This window comes from Pteropus vampyrus, unplaced genomic scaffold (genome assembly GCF_000151845.1).
Source record: "Pteropus vampyrus isolate Shadow unplaced genomic scaffold, Pvam_2.0 Scaffold71, whole genome shotgun sequence".
Lineage (NCBI taxonomy): Eukaryota > Metazoa > Chordata > Mammalia > Chiroptera > Pteropodidae > Pteropus > Pteropus vampyrus.
This window is the reverse complement of record NW_011888852.1, coordinates 5,959,424-5,984,093: the sequence shown is the minus strand read 5'-3', so window position 1 is coordinate 5,984,093 and position 24,670 is coordinate 5,959,424. Positions and strand designations below refer to the sequence as shown.

The 24,670-nt window shown below is 34.3% G+C and overlaps 1 protein-coding gene and 1 pseudogene across 4 annotated transcripts in view; one reads left to right on the top strand and one right to left on the bottom strand.

Annotated features, from left to right (window-relative positions):
* Positions 1-24,670, top strand: part of TRPC4 (transient receptor potential cation channel subfamily C member 4) — a 223,809-nt gene that overhangs the window by 135,044 nt on the left and 64,095 nt on the right. The gene's annotated exons all lie outside the window — the stretch shown is intronic.
* Positions 23,612-23,729, bottom strand: LOC111741020 (annotated as a pseudogene).

Sequence of the window (24,670 nt, the reverse complement as noted above, 5' to 3'; positions counted from 1 at the left end):
TTTTTTGAGTAGATACCCAGAAGAGGGGTTGCTGGGTTATATGGTAATTTTATTCTAAACAACTGAAGTGTCTTTCAATAGATGATTTGATAAAGAAGATGTGGTACATATATATAATAAAATATTACTCAGCCATGAGAAGAGAAGAAATATTGCCATTTATGACAACATAGATTGATCTCGAGATTAACATGGTAAGCAAAATGAGTTAGACAGAGAAAGTTGAAAACCATATGATTTCACTCATATGTGGAATATAAAACTGAAAGCAACAAGGGAACCAAGCTAACAAAAAACTCATAGACATAGACAACAGTTTATTGGCTACCAGAGGAAAGGGGGGTAGGGGAAGGTAGAGAAGGATAAAGGGGGTCTATATATATGGTGATGAAAGATTTGACTTTGGGTAGTGAACACACAATGCAATATACAGATGATGTATTATTGAATTGTACACTTTATAATTTTACTAACCAATATCACCCTAATAAATTAATTAATAAAAAAGATTCTCTTTGTCTTTAACCTTTAGCATTTGAAATAAGTTGTGTTTTGGTATGGGCCTCTTTGGGTTCATCTTGTTTGGGACTCTCTGCACTTCCTGGACTGGTATGTCTATTTTCTTTGCCAAGTTTTCAGTCATTATTTCTTCAAATAGGTTCTAAATTCCTTGCTCTCTCTTTCCTCTTTGGGGTACCCCTATGATGCAAATGTTGGTATGTTTGATGTTGTCCCAGAAGTCCCTTAAACTATCCTCATTTTTTAAAATTATTTTTTCTTTTTGCTGTATTGATTGGGTGTTTCTTGCTACCTTGTCTTTCAAATCTCCGATTTGATCCTCTGCCTCACCTAATCTGCTCTTGATTCCTACTAGTGTACTCTGAATTACTGAGTATTTCACTTCTGACTGGTTCTTATTTATGGTTTCTACGTCTTTTTTTATGCTATCTTTTTGTTAAGTTCTTACTAAGTTACTTGAGCATTCTTAAAACCAGTTGTTTGAATTCTGTATCTGGTTGATTGATTGCCTCTACTTTGTTTACTTCTTTTTCTCAGGTTTTTCTCCTGTTCTTTCATTTGGGACATATTTTTTTGTTTCCTTATTTAGGCTGCCTCTCTGTTTTTGTTTCTATGTATTATTTAGATCTGCTACATTTCCCAGTCTTGGCACGTTGGCCTTATTTAGTGGTGCCCTAGGGGACCCAGTAGTATGGTCTCATGGTCATGTGAACTGGTTGCTCCAAGAGTGTCCCTTTTGTGTGTTGCATGTACTCATGTTATATAGTTGAGCCTTGATTACTTGGCATGTCAGAGGGAGGGATCGACCCTCAGACTGACTGACCGTGAAGATTGGCCATGCCCACACTATACAATTTGTTCTATGGGAACTGATCCCATGGAAGAAGATTCACCTCAATGGGCTCTGGTGTCTACCAAGACCACCCTTTGGGAGTGCTATTTGTGAGGCAAATTGGGTTGTACTCTTTTGTGATCTGAAGCTGGTCTTTGGGCGTGTTGATTCTGGGACATCTTGGAAAGATCTGTCATGCAGACCTAGGTCAACTGCTGCCTGTAATCACCTTGGGGTTACCTGGAAGGAGCTATAAAGCAATCCGCAGGGGGTCATTGTCTCTGCTGACCCTAAAGGCACATGGGAGAGGCCATATTGTGAACTGAGGCAAAGTGCCTCTACTACCAGGCCTGGGAAAGCTCGGTCAAAGGTCTAAGGCACCTTGAGGTCTATGCCACCTGTTAGCTGCCCATCAGACTCAGCCATTGAATGAGCCTTGGGCAGTACACCAAATGGGTAAGACAAGGTCTCAGGGAGTCATTAGGGTAAGATGAGTGGTATTAACCAGGTTAATGCAGATTCAAGTTTGGCATTAGTGCTGAGACTGAGGACACTCAGCAAAAGACTCAGAGCACATCGAGACCAGCTGCCACCCACCTGAGACCTCAGATCCCTGATAGTTGTGCAAGATAGACTGCAACAAGGCCCAGGGCTGGCTGCTAACCACTGAAAGTACTTCTGGCAATACATGAATTGGGTGGAACTATGTCCCAGGGAGTCACCAGGGTGGAGCCAATGGATTTTACGAGACCAGTGCAGATTCAGATTTGGTGGTGTCAGGGTAGGGCTTCATATGGGAAATATGGCACCTTCCCTCAGGATGCTTGGGAAGAAGGCTCAACACAGGAACATTGGCAGCTGTCCCTCTTGCCCTTGCATTGCAACCATACAACTCAATCTTTCCTTGTATGTTTCTGTTGCCTCTTGAGCAGCCATCCTCAGCTGGAGCCCAGGGTACATGTCTGCAAGCAAGTAAGTCTGTGGGTGGCTCTTTAAAAGGATAGATGGGTTTCTAGCCACCTTAAATCTCACCCAGACAGATGGAATCCCTGATATTTTTCACAGCCAGATGTTGTAGAGGCTCCTCTTCCAGTACTGATGGTCTGGGTTAGGAAGTCTGGAGTAGGGCTGGTACCCTGTGCTCCTCAAGAGAGAACCTCTGCAGCTTAGATATCCTTAATTCTCAACTGCCACATGCGGGTTTGGGACCAGTCCGTTTCATGTATCCACCCCTCCTACCAGTTTCCCAGTGTTTTCTTCTGTATATCCTTAGTTATGAATTCTATGGAGCTAGTCTTCAGATGGTTCTCCATGGTGATTATTCTATAATTTAGTTTTAATTTTAATGTAGTCATGGGAGGAGTCAAATATAGCATTTTCATACTTCACCATCTTGACCTGATTCCTTCCAAGAAAACCACTGTTTATTTGTTTGTTTGTTTGCTTTAAGGGTCTCATATAGTACTAAGATGTCACAGTTCCCATTAGTTTTTTTTTTTTATTTAGGGTTGTGATTTCAGATTTTTTGATATATAATTGAGAAATAAAATTGCATATATTTAAAGTGTACAATGTGATGAGTCAAGATACCTATATATTGTAAAATAATTCCCATAATCAAGCTGATTAACACAAATGTCACCTATTTATGCCTTTTGTGTTCTGGGGATAAGAATATTTAAGAACTACTCTCTTAGTAAATTTCAAGTATATAATACAGTATTAACTGCGGTCACTATGCCATATGAGATTCTCAGAACTTATACATCTTAAAACTAAAAGTTTGTTTTCTCTTACCCAAATCTCCCCATTTCCTCCATTCTCATAGTCCCTAGTAACCACCATTCTATTCTCTGCTTCTATGAGTTCAATTCTTTTAGATTCTATATACAAGTGATATCATACAATATTTGTATTTCTATGTCTGGCTTCACATCTATTATAGAAAACAATATGAAAGTCTTTCAAAAAATTAAAAACAGAATTATATGATTCAGTAATCCCATTTCTGGGTATTTATCCAAAGGAAATAAAATCAGTATCTTGAAAAGATGTCTGCACTCCCAAGTTCAATGCAACATTATTTGCAAAAGCCAGGGTATGAAAACAACTTAAGTGTCCATTGACAGATGAATGGATAAAGAAAATGCGGTATGTATGTATCTCAGAATGTATTTTTCTTGTATGGTATTGAAGAGATTGTTATTCAAATAACTTTTGGATTAAGGTGACCTACCAAATACATCATGAGGGATGTTTATCAGTACTTTGTTGGAGGACACAACAAAGTTAAATCTTTGATTATATCCAATTTGACTTGATAAAACCCTTTTGCCCCTGCCAAATTATAGAGTTGCCCAAGTCACTCAGGGAAGAAAGCTATTATAAAAACTTATATGTTATTGATTGTACTCTAATATGTTAAACCACTGATTCCCAAGGCTGATTCAACTGAGGTAGATAGCTAGTCAAGCAGGAGTGTAATATAATAAGAAGAATCTTAATAGATCAAGATTTATAACAGAGAAGCCCAAACCACTTCTTTGCCAGGTACTGCTGTGTTAACTTTGAACAAATTACTTAACCTTTCTCAGCCTCAAGTTTCTCATCTGTAAGATGGATATCATAATACCTATCCTGTAAGGTTGTTAGAAAGATAATAAAGAACATCTAAGCCATGTGGGGCATAGCAGGGGCTCAGTAAGTGGTAGATTTTATTATTACATTTTATATATCTCCCTGTGCACCTCTTAAATTGTTATATCAAAGAGGATAATCCATAATCTTCTACCATAATGTCTGAATAAATGTTAATATGATAATAGTTTTTCTTGAAGTGGATTTTCTGCCTGAAGAGTCATGAATTAAAATAGCCTGCAAATTGCATTGGTCTTAAAATAGAAGATTGAAATATGAAATAAGGAAATTAAAATTTACTCAAATAAAATTAATTCAAAAATATTTCTTCTAAGTTATTTATAAATGAATCAGTCCAAAATGAAATGATGAACAATCTTTGAACATTTAGTTCCATTTCCAAAAGTAAAATTGCAGGGTTTGCAATGTTCAGCCAAATCTCCTAGCTGATTGGCTAGTCGCTCTGGGCTGCTTTATAATGCTCATGGATACACAGCAGGGTCAAACACAATGGATAGAAACTCCTTTGTAATACTCTAACAAAAATAGCAAAGGCCCCTCTTTGAAAACCCCAGATTTTAACAATCATTTTGAAAATATATATTTTGAAAGTCACTTTACAGCATCCCCAGGTGCATTTTGATGAACAGTATTTTACCTCTCAAGAAATGACTTACTGTACAAATTTAAAAATTTTTAAATGTAGATAGACAGGAGGAGAGAGAGACAGAGAGACAGAGATAGAGAGAGAGAGAGAGAGAAGAGAAATAACAACCTGAGCTTACTACTGCACTTGCTAAACTTTTAAAGACAACTGGAGGAAAAACCATATAGAAATCAGAGGCTTTTTTCCAGTCTTCTTTAGCAGTGAACAAATATTTTCTATATAAGCAGTTATGAAAATAAAAAGATGTGGGCTATAAATGAAGAAGTCTTTCATCTTTGATAGAATAGAGCTATTATTCATAGTTTGACTTTGGAAACCTTTGTGTTTAGTCTGACGCTAGGAAGAAGCAGTTCTTTTGGGGGGATGTGTTATCTAATGGTCCTTTTCTCCAGATTCTTCCAAGTACTCATTATAAATATTTTGCCAGGCAGTGGAAAACATTTTTACACTAGTTCATCTGTTTGCAATATAAATCATTGACGTTCCATGTGTTTAAAGATTAGACTCCACTGATTATTGAGTTGCATAAATTTCCTGAGCTGTTTCTTTGTATGTTATTAAATGCATATCCTAAAAGGATTGAAAATTAAACATATTCAGAATGTTCCCAAGTAAAATTCTCATTAGTAATCTGATGTTCAAGTGAAAAATGGAAAAATAAACCCACTACTGAGTAAAATTGCATAACAAGTGCAAAAAACTTAGTTTTATCAACATGTGTGTATTTGTCATTATCTGAGGTACTGAGGAGCATTTATTTGTAAGACAACTACTGATCATTCTTACTTCTTAAATATATAAACTTTATAACACTAGCTAAAGTTTCTGTATGAAATAGCTGATACGAAAATAAAATATTTTAAATCAGTTTTCATTATTTACTAAAAACACTACTTTCGATATAAAAAGATAATAATTCTGGGAGAAAACAAAAATAAAATAAGAGGCTATTGTTCTGTTTCTCAAGCCTAAAAGAAAGGACCAACCCAGGTTTCTCTTTAACTGGGACCGCAAGCATCTGGCATCCTCTTTCCCACTAGGATCTCTGGTAGATATCTACACCATTTTACACTGTGCTTTAGTGGCTGCTTTAAGAATTACAGAATATACCTTTATTAGTTTTCTCTTGCTGCTAATGATGTATTATCACATAGTGGGCTCAAATCAACACAAGTGTGTGTCTTATAGTTCTTATATCATGAATCTGACACAGGTCTCACTGGGATAATATTGAAATATGGGCAGGACTGACTTCCTTCTGGAAGCTTCAGGGGAGGATCAGTGTTTTGCCTTTTCCAGTTTCTAGAGGCTTCTCACATCCCTTGGATCATGGCCCTTTATTCTTCTCCACAGCCAGCAACAGCACATTTAGTCCTTCCTAAGAGCATCATTCTGGCCTCTTCTTCCCTTTTCCTCCTGACTACATTGAGCTCATCAGGATAATCCAGTGTAATTTTCCTGTTTCAAGATTAACTCATTATCAATGTAATTCTTTCTGTAACCTTAACCCCCCATAGCCATTTAACATAAAATATTCACAAATTCTGGGACATAGGATGTTGGCAAATTTGGGGGGGGGGGAGCATTATGCTTTCTACCAAAATATCCTGATTTTTTCACAATCTATTTAGAGTTTATATTGTACAACTTCATGTAAAATATAGAATCTTTTCCACGGAGTAGGCTTATTTATCCCACACCACTGTCCTTTTTGCTCTAGGTTACATATCTCATATATGATAAACCTCAGGACAGTGTTTTAATTTTTACTGTAAAGATCGGTATGCATATTTTTAAATAGTAGGAAAAAATAATTTTGTACTTATCTGCATATTTGCCTTTTCTAATGTTTTCCTTCCTTCTTGATAATCTGAGTTTTCCGTATCATTTCCTGTCAGCTAGAAGAACCCTTTTAAGCATATTTAGCAACACATTTCTTAGTTTTCTTTTATCTGAAAATGTATTTGGTTCACCTTTATTCTTGAAGAGTGTTTTTGCTAGGTATAGAATTATGGATTGACAGTTTTGCCTTCTTTTTTTTCAGCTTTTTAAGATCTTGTTCCACTCTATTCTGGACTCTATAATTTCTGATGACAAGGCATCAATAATTTTAATTGCTTTCTCCCTGTATATAATGTGCCATTTTTCTCAAACTACTTTTAAGATATTTCCCTTATTCTTTGGTTTTCAGGAATTTAACTATTATGTGTATTAGCATTTGGTTTTTTTTGTTTGTTTGTTTTTGGTGTTTTTTTTGGGGGGGTGGAGAGGTTTCTTGAGTTTTTTTTAATATTTTTTTTTAATTTTCAGTTATAGTTGGCATAAAATATTGTGTAAGTTTCAGGTATACAACATAGTGATTAGCATCTCTATAACTCACAAAGTGATCACCTCAATAAATCTAGGACCCCTCTGAAACCATACATAGTTATTACAATATTATTGGCTATATTCCTTACGCAATACTCCATGACTATTTCATAACTGCCCATTTATACTTCTTAATCCCTCTCCTTTCCTCTTTTTCCACCAACCCCTCCAACTCCCTCCCATCTGGTAACCCTCAAAATGTTCTCTGTATCTATGTTGGTTTCTGGTTTTTGTTTGTTTGTTTATTTTGTTCTTTAGAGTCCACATATCGTGCAATCACATGGCATTTGTCTTCCTCTATCTGGCTTATTCCACTGAGCACAATATTCTCTAGGACCATCATGAAATATCTTTTTCCATCCCATTACTTTTAGACTGTGTCTTTTAATCTGATATGAGTCTCTTGTAGTCAGCATATGTAAGGGTCTTGTTTTCTTACCCATTCAGCTACCTTGTCTTTCGATTGGAGCATTTAATTCTTTTTCATTTGAAGTACTCTTTGATAGATATATAGTTATTGCCATTCTTTATTTAGATTTTTGATACATATTTTTTTCTTTTTCTTAAAGAAGTTTCTCCAACATTTCCTGTAATACTGGCTTGGTGATGATAAACTCCTTTAGCTTTTTCTTGCTGGTAAAGATCTTTATCCATCCTTCAAGTCTAAATGATAGCTTTGCTGTGCAAAGTAATCTTGGTTATAAGTTCTGGGTTTCCATCACTTTGAATATTTTATGCCAAACCCTTCTGGCCTGTAAAGTTTCTTTGGAGAAATCAGCTAATAATCTTATGGGAGTTCCCTTACAGGAAACTAATTGCTTTTCTCTTGTTGCTTTTAAAATTCTCTCTTTGAATTTAACCTTTGGCATTTTAATTATTATGTGTCTTGGTGTGGGCCTCTTTGGGTTTATCTTGTTTGGGACTCTATGAGCTTCCTGGGGTTGTATGTCTATTTCCTTCACCAGGTTAGGGAATTTTTTAGTTCATATTCCTTTAAACACTTTTTCAATTTCTTATTCTCTGTTCTTTTTCTTCTCATACCCCTATTATACAGATGTTGTTATGCTAGATGTTGTCCCAGAGGCTTCTTAAACTATCTTCATTTTCTTGAATTCCTTGTTCTTGTTGCTGTTCTAATTGGATGTCCTCTTCTACTCCATCCTCTATATCACTGATTGTATCTTCCATTTCATTTCATTCTGTTAATTCCCTCTAATGTATTCTTTATCTCAGATATTATATTCTTCATTTCTGACTGTTTCCCTTTTATGTTTTCCATCTCTATTTTTATATTTTCTTTCTCTTTGTCAAAGTTCTCACTGAGTTCATCTACCCTTCTCCTAGTTCCTTGAGCACCCTTATAACAAATGTTTTGAACTCTGTATCTTGTTTATTGCCTTCCTCCACTTGGTGAATTCTTTTTTAGAGCTTTGTTCTGTTCTTTCATGTAGAACATACTTCTTTGTCTCCCCATTTTGGCTGCCTCCCTGTGTCTATTTCTATGTATTAGGTAGGGCTTCTAAGTCCCCCAGTGTTAAGAGAGCGGCTTTATGTAGTAGGTGTGCTATGGGGCCTCGTGGCACAGCCCTGGGATTGGTAAGGGAATCCAGCTACAGGTTAAGTTCAGCTGCAGCCTGTGTACCTCTGAGGCCACCTATTAAGAGTCACCAAGCAATCCACATATGGCTGCCACTCGTGTTGGGCTCGGGGCTACTCAGCAAGAAGTACAGGGCACACCAAGGCTGGATGCTGCTCCTTTGGGTTTTGTGAGTCTTTGAGAGATTTTATGAAAGTTTGCAGTAGGCTCCAAGACAGCCTGTTTGTATGAAAGTTGGAAGAGGTGGAGTCTCAGGGAATCCCCTGGGTGGTTACCTGTGTTATCCAGGTTGATAAGGACAAGATATGGTGGTGCCTGAGTCTGCATGCTGGGAGCGGGGAGGGCTCAACAAAGGAATAGTGGCTTCTGCCTACACTTCTGTCCAGGAAATAAATAGCCACCGCTCCAGCTCTGCCTTGAAGCCCAACAAATCAGCACCTCCCCGTATATTCCTGGCATCCCTTGAGCAGCTGTCTCAGCTCTGAAGCTCAGAACAAATAAGTCCATCAGCAAGTAAGGCTGGGTATGGGCCCTTTAAGAGGAACTGTCTTCAAGTGCCACAGCCCTCTATCTCACTCATCTGCAACCTTCACTGGTTTTCAAAGCCAGAGGTTGTGGGACTTCTTTTTCTGGCACTGGAACCCTGGCCTGGGGAGCCCAGCGTAGGGCCAGGACCCCTCACTCCTCCGATCGGGGAGGGGGTTATACATCCAAGATAACTTTCCCGATTCTTGATAGCCACATGCGGTTGTGGGACCAGGCTGTTTTGCATCTTTGCCCCTCCCTAACATTTTGAGGTGACCTATTATTTTTTGTCCCTAGTTGCAGGGCTTCTGTTCAGCCAGGCCTCAGGCAACTCCACGTGCTGATTGCTCTGTAGTTTTGTTATGATTGCTTGGGGAGGTGTGGTCGCTTGAGGAAGTGTGCACAACCACTACCTTCTATGCCATCTTCAGCTTCTTGAATCTATAAGTTTATGTCCTTTAATAATTTGGGGAAATTTTAGGTCATTATTCCTTCAAAATTTTTTTCCTGATTAATTATTTTTCTATTATTCTTTTGAGACTTCAGTTATACCTTTTGACTTCGTTCCACAGATATTAAAGGTCCTATTAATTTATTTCAATTTTTTTCATTTCTTTTTTCAGATAGGATAATTTTTATTGATCTAGCTTCAAGTTAACTTATTCTTTCTTCTGTTATCTTCATTATACTGTGATGTTCAGTCGGTAATATTTTTAAAGTTTTGATATTTTATTTTTAGTTCTAGACTTTCCATTTGGCTCTTTTATATAATATCTATTTCTTTTCTGAGATATCTAGTGGTTTTATTTATTAAGACCATATTTTTGTCTTCTTGAGCATAGTAATAATACCTGCACTAAAGTCCTTATTTTTAAATCCACCATCCGTATCATCTAGGAGTAAGCTTTTATTGGTTGTCTTTTCTCTCGAATGGAATCATTTCCCTGATTTATTTCTATATGGAGAAATTTTGCATTGTAGCCTGAATATTATAAAAGTTATGTTGTGGAGACTCTAGATTTTGTTATGATCATCTAAAGTATTTTCTTTATTTTTTTAAATTTAGACACCAATTTACATAAAATCTCACTTCAACTATTCCCCAAAGTCCCTTTAGTTGGGCAGTCTGCCCTACAATTGCTTGGTTCAGGGTTCTAAACAGAACTTCAGAATGCTGTTCTCTAGTTATCTTTCCAGAATTCTCTTCACTTATCATTAGCTCTGGTTGCCCTAAATACTGTCATCTATTTCTGAAGACCAGAATTATTTAGATTTTTCAGAGTCTTTACTACTCTATATTACAACAAAATAGTAATAGATAGATGATAGATGATGATGATAGATAGATGATATATGGTAGATAGATAGATCGATGATAAATAGATGATAGATAGATGATAGATGGTAGATGATAGATAGATAAATAGATAAATGGATAGCTAGATAGATAATACAGAAATGATAGATAGATAAAGAAATTTACTCTCCTGGTACTTTCTTCCAAGTTTTTACACTTTTCCAGAATATGCCAGTATTTTTTTTTTTCACTTTCAAAATTGTAGGATAGTTTTCCCACAACTCTGGAGACTAGAAGTATGAGAGCAAAGTGTGAACAGAATTTTTTTTTTTTTCTGAGATCAATCTCCTTGGCTTGTAGATGACTACTTTCATTCTGCCTTCACACGGTCTTCCCTCTATATCTAATTTATTACCTCTTTAAAAACCCCATCTCCAAACATAGTCACAGTTTGAGATATGTTATGACTTTAACATATGAATCTTGAGAGAATACAGTTCACCCCATAACAGTATATAAATAAAATTTTAACCACACCAGACTAAAATTCAGCCATGGAAATTAGAGACATTGTACTGGATAAATCTTCCTCTGAATTATAATTTAGTTTCAGACTTCGCTACAATGTGTTCCAAGTCCCTATCATTAATAAACTCATGTTGGCATGCAAGATGAAACATATTTCCCATCCCTATTCTTATATAACAACATCTACAATGTCAAGTACAATGTTAATTTCTAAAAAAAAATTAAGTCTATACTGCTGCCTAAGTGTAGTCTACCCAAACTCAATAACTATCCATATCAAAAATATGAGCATGTTCTCTCTATTATACTTTATGTCCAATGATCAACTTTTATTGAATTTATCTTCACAATGTCTCTTGAATCTGTCCCTGATTCTGAACTGAAGCATAAGACATATAATGTCATTTTCTACTGTTCTCTATCTAACACTTTCAGGTGACTCTCAATTTCACTCTGGTTAGAGCCAAAATCCTTACAATTCTTTCAGTTTGTAGACACAGTTACATTATGTTAACTATATCACACTTATGTTTTGTCTTTTTGTTGTTGTCTATAATCCTCAAATAAAAAGTAAACTACAAGACAGTTCTTTCTCTTTCTGTTTATTGTAAAATGTGAGTCTAGATACAACATAGACCCTGACAGATAGTTGAAAATATTTGTCAAATTATTCTAAATGAGCACATTATTTAATTATCTATTATTCTTCTCTTACTGAAATGATGTTATTGGAGAGCAATAATGTAGAAAATAAAACACCAACGAAATACAGAATGTTAACCAATTTTTAAAGAAGTACTAATCATTAGTATAGAAACCCTTTTTTAAAGCATTTGTTAGTCTTTATATTAGTGACACTGTTTTATATTTTATGATTATGTGCAACATAAGTAGCACTCTGTTCTAAAACTTTCCTAAAATTTTCATCTATTAGCTATTTACTTTTTGTGATACTCTAATATAAAACATCTTAAATCTCTAAATGATGGTAATTCATTGATGACAAGTAAATTTTATTATCAGTTTTGAAAATTGTTCTCGAACCTATTTCTTCCTCTTATAGCTCCTTGTAAAATGCTGTGAATGTGAACTATTGCCATGGAAATAAGCTATTATCTCCTGGGCAGCCTCAGCTCAGATGTTTTTGTTTTCCAACTACATGTGTTATTACATCATCACAATAAGTTTTCACATCAACGAGTTAAACAAGTGCACATATGTGCATATAAATATATATTCAGTCTATGATACTTCATCATTCTCTCTCATTGTAGCCTTCTACATAAACCTATTAAAAAAACTTAGATGTATCCAAGAGGAGTAGCTATGAAGAAAGTAAACTCACAGAGGACAATTTAAAAATAATTTTTTCCAGCTTCCTAGTTTAAAAATACCATGCTTGTTATGACTTGCAATGATTAAAAATAACCCCTAAGTAGAGAGATTGTGTGTTTTTAAGATCTGTTTATCTGAGATTTTATGTCAAATATATTTAAGAATAAAAGTTCATATTTCACCAGTAACATAAGTCCTCAGAGTAAACCACCCCTATCCCCCACCACACACGGTACTAACCACTTCCTGAATATGCTATGTAGGTTCAAAGTTCAACTTTATTTTGAAAAAGAATAACTCATTTTAGAAGTTTTTCTATAAACACTTGGCTAGAAACTCAAAGCCAGTGTTCTTTATCCCTTACTGGTGAATGTATGGTAAAAAAATATTTGTTTATAAAATGTTGGTAAAAAATAGAAATGAAAATTTAAATGAATAGTTTTAAGATTAATAAATCTGTAACTTTACAATTCAAAGTATTATTTAAAATTTAATTTAAATTCAATAATTGGAGGCTTTACTAGGAATTTTTAGTTGGATAGAGGTGTATTTCTACACTCCTTGGAAAGACCACCACTTAATTAAACAATTCACCAATTTAAATGTTTTCTAGTTATTTTTATCTGATACTAGAAGTACCACTCTTAAAGAACTTGTTCATCTTCCTACTTGTAATTCTTACAAATATATATACATATATATATGTATATATTTACAAATATTTTCAATATGTAAAGTATTGGATTATGAGAGTAAAGTCATATCCCAAGAATTATCCAACCTAAGAGACTATTCAGGAAGTCACAGCAACCACAGAAAGGACTTTCTCCTAGAAAAAAAAATATATATATATTTTAACAACTTTTGTTCTCTACTTTTGATTCACTAAAATTAAAAAAAAAAGTTACAATGTTTCTCTGTCTTTAAAATACACATATTAACAATATATTTAATTCTAGCAAAGGTTTATCAAGCTGAGAGATTCTATACATAAAAAAATTAATTGGAAGCCTAAGGCATGCCTTTGACTCCTGAGAAGGAATAGAACTCTGAGGCACATTTCCACAGTTTCTCTGAGTCACTTTACTCTATGTCTCAGGTTCGCAGGGATACTTTCGGGCCAACAACTAAATCTGGCCACAGCCAAACCTCCACATATAGTTATAGGAAAGGAAAGACAGACCTGATTTTCCATATATGCCAATTCTGGATGACTATCAAGATCACACTGCAATAGGCAGATTTCCAAGTGTTGTGATAAAGCTGTCTATAATGTGATCAAGTGAATAATAATTTCTTATAAAGTCAGATGCAACTCCTGGAGTAACACGTAATTGAACTTAGTAAACCCCTTCTCATTACAGAGTTGCAAGTGAATAAAGAAATATTTGCAGACTGCTTTGGGCTGCATAATGCCTCAAAGCAGATCTATGCATTGTGAAGGAGCAGGTAGGAGGAAGGAAAGAAGTAATAATATTTTTTGTACCTGGTACTATGGTAAGCACCTCTAATATTTTGTCTCATTTTATTCTTCAAAAAAACAAAGAGGCAACTATTTTTATAGTCTTCATTTTAAAGACAGGCCGTTCTGGCTCTGGAGCCTAACCTCTTTAGATAATACCACATTATTTTCTCCGTGAAACAGAAAATTCCTACGTTCATTTGTTACCCAAGCTAAAAGGAAATACTTTATTAGTTTCCTTATAGGTCTATATATTGGTTCAGGCGATATGCATGTCTAGCCTGCAAATAACATGTTTCTTTCAGCTTTGGCCACATTAGATGTTCCAGCCAAGAACATTCAGGCAAGATCTCGGGAAACAGGTGGACAAGTATGGAAGTTAGACATAGGCAACTGCTTCCAGCTTCAGACTGTGAGACTCCTGCAAATTCTTTGAGACACTGAGAACTATTTCAGGACAGGAGAGAAAGGAATCACTCTTTTGGTTTCATTCATTTATTTATGTGAGCATACACTTATTTACTTATTTATTAAATGAATATTATTTGTGCACCTACATATGCCAGGCAGTGTTAGGTATTGAAGATGCAGAGGTGGATATGACAAGTGTAGTTCCTGCCCTTATATAACTAGTTGTCCAATGGGAGATAATAATATAAAAATAATCATCACCCAAATAAGTGTATTTGTGCAGTCTTTGAAAAGTATAATGAAGGAAAATGTGGGGAGCTATATAACAATGCCAGCAGGCAATCTGAACTAGTCTAGATGTTCCAGGCAGACTGACTGAAGAAAAGGACATAAAGAGGTAAAAGGATGGTTGATGGTGATGGTGGGGAGTATGGATAGCACTTCAGAAAAGGGAGCATGATGCTGGGCAATTCTGTGGTGGAGATAGACCAGTAGGACTGAAGCACATATGACAATAGAGCAAATGGAAAGTAGTAGGCAAGAATCAGATCAGGCATATCTTAATTAAGAATTTTAGTTTTTATCCTAAAATCTTCAAGAAGCTTTTAAAAGCCTTAAAACAGGAAACTCCCATGATTAAATGTGTGTTTTGAAAAGATTGCTTTAGGTGCTGTGTTTAGAATAGAGAGGAAAATAATTAAAGAGATTCAGAAAAGAAATGACAATAGCTTGGTCTAGAGTGATGAAGTAGAGAATGAGAAATACAAGATGCAGGAGTAGGGGAAAAGGATGCCTATAGATGTACCTAGATATTTCCTATGTAAGAGTTGAAATCGAAATGAGAAATGCACAGATTCTTATTTAATATGGTCACTGCTTGGTCACTGCATTTATCTTCTCATCTTCCTGAGCACATCTCTCTTTCAGAAGGAAAAATTGCTCCATAATCCTTAGGATCAATAAGTGATTCCACTACTTGACCCCCTAGAATTTCTACTCTGTCTGGAAAGGTCAAGTTAAGCTGCAAAAGAAAACACCCAAGGATCTTTTCTTTCTGTTTGGCTTCTCTTTTATTTCCCTGATTTATATCAAAGGCACATCTCATCCCATATAAAATTACTTTTCTCTCTCAATCTTTTAATCCTGAGACATTTTTTAATTCCCTTTAGAAAACATCAAGTAAGACTTAGAGGATGAATTATGTATATACTCATTTCTTTTTGGAAGAACTATTTTTTTTTCTTTACGGTTGTTAGTTATCTAAATCATGAGAAACGGTCTACAACAATCTCAGGGACTCAAAAGATCAGGAGAAAGTAAAGAAAAGCCTCTTGAGTACAAAGCGAGGATTTGGGAACTGAATGCTTAGCTTTTATTTCTTCCAAATTTTAGAACTTGATTAAACTAGTATTATTAATTTTATGTCTTTCATTGCCTATATTAAAAAAAATGCAAAATGCTACAAGATGATGTTAGTGATATTGCAGCATCCAGAATCTGTAATTATTGAATTGGGATTATAGCTATACAAGTTTGGCTTCATTTGGGAGTTGACTTCAGTCCTGAACTCTGGTCTTTCACCCTGTAGACCCAATCAGCACCACATTGGATAGGGATTTAACTCTGCCTCTGCTGCTAACTAGTTTTGTGGCCCTGGGAAATTCATCTGACCTTCATAGATCTCAATTTCCTGGTAAAAACAAAGAGGTGAGGCTTTATGATTTTTGAAGTACTTTCCACTTGTAATTTTCTGAGAAAGACAAACCTTGGTAAATGTGACACAGTGTGTCATATCAAAGTGTAAGCATTTGTGTGTTTTTTATTCAGGTTTTCAACTGTGTGCATCACAAATTTTAGAAAAAAAAAACACCTTATTTATTTTTTCCTCCTTTGAGGAATAAAAGTAGATAAATGATAAACCAGGCATTTGCAATTTTAAGATCCCAGGCATTTGACATGTTTTCTAAAGTTTAGGCCATATTTTTCAGCCTCTTTCCATCCATTTCAGCCCCTCACTCATCTCTAGATTCATCTTTTCCAGGGCAATTAGGTTCTCCAAATCTCCCTTTTGCAGAATCTCTCCCAGGACAATCCACTGATACCGTGCTCCCAAATAAAAACTCAGCAGCCCTCTTGTGCTCTTAAAAGCAATCTTAGCAATGAAGAAAGTAATATGATTTCATGTTCAAAATATTATATACAAAGATGTCACTGACTGATACACTGAATTACTCCAGTGTTACATTTTAAAACAGGAACTATTGACACCAGAGGATTGCTTACTGATTGGGCGACAAGGAGAAATATGTGGGGGAAGTTCTCGTTGCCTGGACAGGGATATCTGCTTCCAAAGTACATCCTAAGAACAGAGGTCTGTGACCAGACACTCCATTTCTGAAATTTTACAGATCCCTATCATTTAATTTCTTTTAGCACTATAAGGAAGGGACACTGTAAATCCCCTGTACCAAGAATTGTTAAGTATAATTCTCTGTCTGCTTGTCACCCTTTGAAGAGAAGGGCAGACAGAGAAATAGGTACAGTCACTCCCTCTGCAATAAACTTTTTATTAACAGCCACCGAAACAACAAAATTACTGTTGTTTACATTCCTACTCAGAGACCCTCTTAGATTTTTCTTTAGAATTTTCAAATGATATTAGCTTATAATTTGAAAAACAGCAGAGCTGTGTTGTCAACAGTAGCTGCTAGCTACATGAAGCAGTTAAGCAATCGCAATACAGTTTGTCCAAACTGAGGTATAATATAAGTGTCAAGTGCATCCAGATTTCCAAGGCTTGGTACAAGAAAAAAAAGAAAAAAAATCCTCTCATTAATAAATTTTAAATTGCTTATACCTCAAAATAAGATTATAGATATGTTTGATCAGAGGAAAACTTTGAAAATTAATTTTACCTTTTTTTCCCTCTTTTTTAAATATGTCATTTAGGAAATTTTAAATTACACATATGGCACACCTTGTATTTCTCGAGACAGCACTAATTTGACTGAGGAGAGTAAACGTCTGTACTTCACTGGGCAAGTTAAGCAAGCCACGCATCTAGAATGAAACGTATGCAAAATATAGAAAGTTACTGAGTGTAAATCTCTTCACAAACTACTAATATCTTTCTCAAACACATTTATTACATCTTACAGTAAGATTCATATCTTGAATGGTAGGGGAAATAATAAAAAAAGAACTTTGAATTAATCAACACTTGGGTGATCCACTTATTCTGGAAACAATCCTCTGAGGGAAAAAAAATCTTAAATGTTACAAAATTTAGTAATCTTTAAGATAGAATCAGGGATTTGTTATTTCCATAAATAATTAATGAATTACTTTGAATAAAGTTATGATTGTCACTGCAACATTTGTGTCATATCTAACATTTGAAAGTACTATTGCTTACAATATAAACTCTTAGAATATACTGCAAAGAAGTTCTTCTATTTGAAATATCTGTTACTATGACCATCCATTTAATATATTAAAATAATTGATGTAATTTGGTATCTTTATTTGTGAATTTGCAGTATGCAACAAAAGAAGGTTTAGAAATTGAGTAGTCATAATAGCCCTCTAGTAAAAAGCACATATCTTTAACAGAAGATTTGTAGTGCTGTTTTTTCTAAACTGACTTTATGTGACTTTTTAGAACACTGACTTGAGAATTCATATATTCATAATACACTTTGTTTAATGATTATTTTGTGAGGAGGGTTTTTATATAAAAACTCATTTTAAAGTATAAAATCAGCCTTTGCTTGGTATAAGAGAGAATAGCTAATTACATGTTTTACAGCATTGTATAGACTTTAGAAATTTACTTCTCAATGCATTAGCTTGATTTAAAAGTCATAGTCCATCTTTCTCTTTATTTACTTTTTTCCTGCTAAAGACTGAGTGTTTATGTTCAATATTCATATGTGGAAACTTAATTCCCAATATGATGGTGTTTGGAGGTGAGGTCTTTGGGAGGTGATTAGGCCATAACGGTAGGGCCCTCAAGAGTGAGATTAGTACTCTTAGAAGAAGAGACTCCCTTCTGCTATGTGACATTACAGGTAAAAAATTTTCTGATTCTGTGAATCAGAAACTGGGTCCTTACAAATCTGCTGCCATCTTGATTTTCAACTTCTCAACTTCCAAAACTATAAAAAATAAAAGTTTTTTGTTCATAAGCCATGCAATCTATGGTATTCTGTTATAGCAGCTTGAATGGACTAAGACAATTCTCTTGCTAATTGAAAATCTATAACTAATACAATCCATAACCAGATATCTTCCATCATACAAATCTTTAGAGATAAGAGAAATTCAAGATCCATGAAGAAGGTCAGACATCAGCTGAAATTTTTTTCCTAACAGGAGAAGGGATAAATAATGTGATTGGTAAGTAGAATATATTCATTTAGTAATATATTTAGCTAGGAATCCAACAAGAGTCAGAAATCAGTGTTAATCTGTAACAAAATTAACATCTTTTTCTATATATCATGGTTATGTTTATTGACAAAATAATTTTTTCTTAATTCTTAGGACAAAGTAGTAAAGTCAGTTATATAATGTGCTATATATCTTTGACTTCTTTAAGAATATCTCATTGTTTACACTTCTCTCTTTAGCCTTCAGCCGTATGTTTAGACTTGGCCTCTTCTTCCATACTACATAGCAGCATTAGAGCCATAAAATAACCTAGGCATGATTTTGAAAACAGTAGATAAAGTTTGCATTTCTACTGTTGCTATTCATACATTTATTCATTCATTCTAAAAATACTTTTCAAGAATCTTCTTTGCACCAGAAACTCTGCAAAGCATTACAGATGCAAATATAAATAATATCAAATTGTTATGGGGGTATACAAAGATAAATATATCGATAAAGAGTTAACTATACTGTTATTTATTATAATTAATGTTGATATATGTGTATATATATAGAAAACCCAGCCATATAAAAGTTATTTCTTACTCAGAATAAAAGCTGATCAGAGAAGATGGTGTGGTGATTGGAGTGGTTGAATAAGGAGAAGACAATGTTTGGGACTGAGGACTCCTGGAGTTTAAATGTGTGTATGCAGGGAGGAAAGGTGAATGATGAAAGAAGATACAATTTCTCATTCTCCAGTTGCTTCGCATACAAAGTTTTCTTTATTCAATTAGTGATTATTGATTATCAGTAATTTTATTCTTAAAAATTAATTCTATACTCCTCACAATGTCAAGACTACCAGTATTTTACACTTATTTGAAATCCCTCCAATGTAATTTACAAATCTTTACTATGTTTTGTATTCCCGTCAAATCTATGTATTGGGCAGCATCTGGATACAAACATTTATACCAGAAAGTATTATCACCTCTTAGATAATGAGTGCATGTTGCAAATCCTCAATTCAAGAAATATTCTCAATCTTTAAACATTTAGCTACCTTTTGAGGTCAATATTTCAGTAGCATTGTGAAATACTATCTCAAAAGAGACTCCCTATATATTCACCACCCAGTATTTTAAGCCTCCACAATATCTTAGGGCAGAAAATTTTGACTTGGACTTAGCTCTAGTTTGAGGAGGACATTTCCTATTTTTATAGACATAACAAACAATTACTGTGATAAAAATGAAAATGTAAGAATATGTCAGTCCCAAGAAATTGTTATAAAGCTTTCTCTAGCCCTTTGCTAAATGAAAAACCTACTTCGAACATGCTGAGAAGGTAGAGATTGTTTGGTTGTTATTTATTCATATGGAGAAAGAAAGAGAAGTTTCTTTGCCACCCTTTAGACCTTTAGCTTTTTCATTTTCAGTTAGCTGAAGAAATGATGTACTGGACATTAAAACTTTCCATTTAAATGTTATATGTCTTTTATAGCCTTACTGTTTTTGAATTCTTGGAATAGATATGAAAATACCCCCTTTATGAATACTATTGTGATTTTTTAATTCCTTTGAGATTAGAGAATGAGATACCTACAGAAGTATACAGAATATGTATCATGGTCTTACTGAATTTAGTAAAAGGAAAAAGTTCAAACTGTTTTCAGCTTTCAACAATGTTTTGGGTAAAGTAAAATTATCCTGACAGAAATATAAGTAAATATTTTGATTATATTTCTCATATGTATGATGCACCAAAAACTACATTATAAACGTTTGGAGGTGGTTAAATAGTTGCTCACAGTTGGCAATAATATGTCTCTAGATGATGTGAAGCAGATAGGTCCTGTTTGATGTCAAATGGACTTTCCGCAACTAGAGAAGAATTTAGCCAGAAATTCTTAGACATTTGTAAATGTCCTCATAGCTTTCATTTATTTCTACTGAAAGTCAAGGAACTTAAAAAAAAAAAGGCATTCTGTATAATCATTATCATCTTTATAATGCTAAAATTGTAACTCTATTTACTATAAAGTATGGAAGCTTCTAGTCTGTCTGAACCAAGAAATTGAATCCATATTTTAGGACAGAGAAGGCGCCAGCATTGAAGGCTGAGAACATAATGACTGCTTGCCCTTCTGCCTTCCTGAATTAGTATAGCTCAAGAGACTCAGGCAAGAGACAGGAGTAGTGGAAAAAATCCGGGGTGGAAAGATACAATTCCTTCAGTTCTGGCATATAAATCTCTGTCATTCAGTATTTTTCTATCTTTTCTATTCACTATCTTTTATCATTTCTTAAATGCAAATGAAAGATTAAGATGAATCCAATCAGCTGTAATTTTGTATGAATTACTTCAATCTCATAATTAGATTATTCCTAGTTAAATATAAGGAGCTTTAGAGGGACAGTCTTGGTTTTGCTGCTAGGAAAGTAGACATGCAATTTTGGATGTCCTGGGGTAGCAAAAGGATTAAAGTCATTGGTTTACTGTCCATAGGACTTTCCGAATCATATTGTGATAGTCTTGATGAGGTGGGGTAAGAATGGTTACTGGTGCAGGCGTATGAAACAATAAAAATCGAGCTCTTTCTATATACTATACTTATTATAGAATGTGCCTTGGACTTTGTAATCAGATTATATATGCATAACTAATGCCTAAACACTATGTTCACATCTTGTGATATTTAAAAATAACTATGGAAAATTTCAGAGACAATCCCTAATCTATAAACAGATTGTATTACGGAAGCTTATTACTTGATGAAATGCAGTTTGGGTATATATTTATCTTTTGGAACAGAGCAATACTAAATATTGAAAGTTCCAAATCAAACCATGCAGGTTGTTTTAGCTTATCAGTATATGTTATCCTATATTATACATGCTTATAATAACACAAGAGAACAAACCTTTGAATCTACTTTTAAAGTGTTTCAATTTTATGTGAGTAGTGAACAATACTTATTCACTGTGTAGAGACTAATAGTGATTTTAAAAAAGAATGTAGTTCATTTGTATGTATTTTTAATATCATTGTTTTCTTGCATGAGTCCAACATGGGTATTTTCTTCCCAATATTTAGACATCATCAATAGATTTATATTTAGGAAAATAAGTTATTTGAAATTGGTTTCATTTTTTTCTTTTTTTCTTTTTTTTTTTTACATTTTTCATCAAACATTCATAACTCTGATTGCACAAAAGAGTAAGGTACAGGGAAGAATATCATTATTATCTTTTTTTAAAGCAATACCAAGATGATTAAAGAGTACTGAAGAGCATTTTTGCCACTCCCTGGTCTTGCCGTTCTTTCATTGATTCTTGTGGAATTGAACTACATTTCTCTGAGATATTTTTCTTTGACATCTAGAAATAATTCTGCTTCTGTGCTCCTTTTGAAGATGTATTTTCCAAGACAAACGATTTTCAATAGCTACTAAGCACTGACATCTAACCTGGACTGAGACAACCTTCTCACACTACACTCAAACAACACAGTGGAATTCCTAGAAACCTACCTTGACTATTTCATATCACATTAAGAAGAAGGAGAAACAGCTAATTTTGTAATTTCTAGAAATAAGCACAAGAATATAAAGTGTCCTTCTTCTTATTGTTGAGGTTAATGACTTCAGCCAAGCTTTTCTGTGGAACTTACATGAATGATTAGTGCCTGATTAAATGGGCCCATAAGCCTTGAGCTATATTCAACAGTGAATTCAGCTTAGTAAACATTCATTGATATCTCAGTGCCTAGTACTGGTGCTAGGAATTGAGTGATGAAACAAACAAAAAAACAAAACAAAACAAAACACAGACCCTTCTAAAATAGCTCACTGTAACTCATAATTAAAATGCAAGAGATAAAAAAAAAGTGTAATTATAAATGTATGTTTAAAGTACAACTCCAGTACTGAAAAAAAGAACAAATGACTCTAGAATTAGAAGCTGAGTTGGGGGACCAAGAGAAATTTACTATGAGAAAATAAGAAGTGAATAATTTCAGGCAAAATTATCAGCAAATGAAAACCTACAATAATAAGAAAGGCCCAGACATGGTCAGAGCATTCTAATTGGTTTGTATGCCTGAAATGTAGATATGCAAGGCTGAGGGAAAGGAAGGTCCTGGTAAAGGATCTTAGGAACTTGTAGGCCTTGCATAAACCTAGAACTTTTTCCTGAAGACTATGAAATAGTAGTACAGCCTTTTAAATCAGAAAGAGACAGTTAAATTTGCATTTTACAAGGCTCATAATCTCAGCAATATTATGTGTTGGTTAGAAAGAGAAAAATTCAGAAGCTGATAGGCTTCAGCATAAAATAGGCCTAGTTTCCTAGTTTTGGCCTGAGACAATGACATCTGATATTATGACACTATCTCATGCTATCTGAACTAAGAATGGTATTGAAATGAAATAATGAGATGGATGCAAGAGAAAGAGGCTGACTTGATAAGATTGGTAAAAGATTGGAGGTAAACCATCCTAAATGTGCTTATGACACCAGCAAAATAGGGATATTTTAAACAACTTTATTAAGGTAAAATTGACGTACAGTAAACTGCACGTATTTAAAGTGAATGCTTTGATAGCATTCTATAATATCTGTACACCCATGAAAACATCACCACAATTAATATAGTGAACATATCTATCACCCTCACAAGTTTCTCTTTACCCTTTAATAATCTTTCTCTGTACACGTTGCCCCTTCTCAGACAACGGCTGAACTGCTTTCAGTCACTGTAGATTAGTTTGCATTTTCTAAAGTTTATATAAATAGAACTATACAGCACATGTTTTTTTTTCCCCTCTGGTTTTTTTTCATTCAGTATAATTACTTTGAGATTCAACTATGTGTGCACATTAATAGTTTATTTTTTTATTGTCTAATCTTTTATAATTTGCAAGTCTTCATATATATATATATATATATATATATATAATTTTTTTTTTTTTTTTAGGCAAGGCAACCCTTGGTTGACCTCACAGATTGCAAGGAGCTTGTCAGTTTACAATCCCTTATTTTTTTTATTTTTAACACCTACAGTGCCTGGTCTTCCTAGGTGGTCTCCCATCCAAGTACTAACCAGGCCTACCCTGCTTAGCTTCCGAGATCAGATGGGATCGGGCTTGTTCAAGGTAGCGTGGATGTAGACAGCAAGTCTTTAAATAGACATATTCCTTCTTTTCTTTTGGATAAATGCCTGAGATTAAAATGAGTCCATTATATGCTAAGTGTATGTTTAATTAAAAAAAAAGACCACAAATTGTTTACAAAGCAATTAACAATTTACATTTTGTTGGACAATGTATGAGAGTTCCTGTTCCTCCAAATTTTTACCAACACATATCATGGTTAGCTCTTTTTATTTTAGCTATTCTAACAGCTGTGTAGTGGTATCTCATGGTTTTAATTTACATTTCTCTAATGAAAAATAATGCTACATATCTTTCACATGCTCATTTTCCATCTGTATATCTTTTGATGGTATCCAAGTCTTAAGCCCATTTTTAATTTTTAATTAAGCTTTTTTAATTTGGGTTGTTTGTTTTCTAGTTATCGTGCTTGGCTAGTTGAATTATATGTGGTCAAAGGGATTCAGTTAAACAACATAGTTTTTTGATGTCAGAGACTCTCTAGGTGTTAACTTAGGCCATTAGTGGATGGAGAAGAACTCGTATCTCATGTAAGTAGATGTTATGTCACTAAGCATACGGGCAGATAAGCAATGTTATAGCCTCAAATAATTAATTATAAACGTATTGAGTTATTTGTATGTGTGTGACTTTCAAGTGGTAATTTTCCAATAGAAAAAATATCTGCTGATAAATTTAGAAACATGATCAAACCAGGCAAACCTATAGATAGTTAAAGTTTTTCTTTTGTTGGAGATTTATATTAAATACCCATTCCCAGATGTCTTCTCTCAGAGCAGTATCTGTATATTTTTGTCTATATCCTTAGAGTTCTTCACAGAGTGTATAGTACTGAACCAGATCAAGGTTCCATGCCTCTCATTTTTTTCAGCTACCAAAGCTTTATTTATTTTTTTATCCCATTAAATGAAAGTCTTATTTCAACTAGGTAGCAATTGTG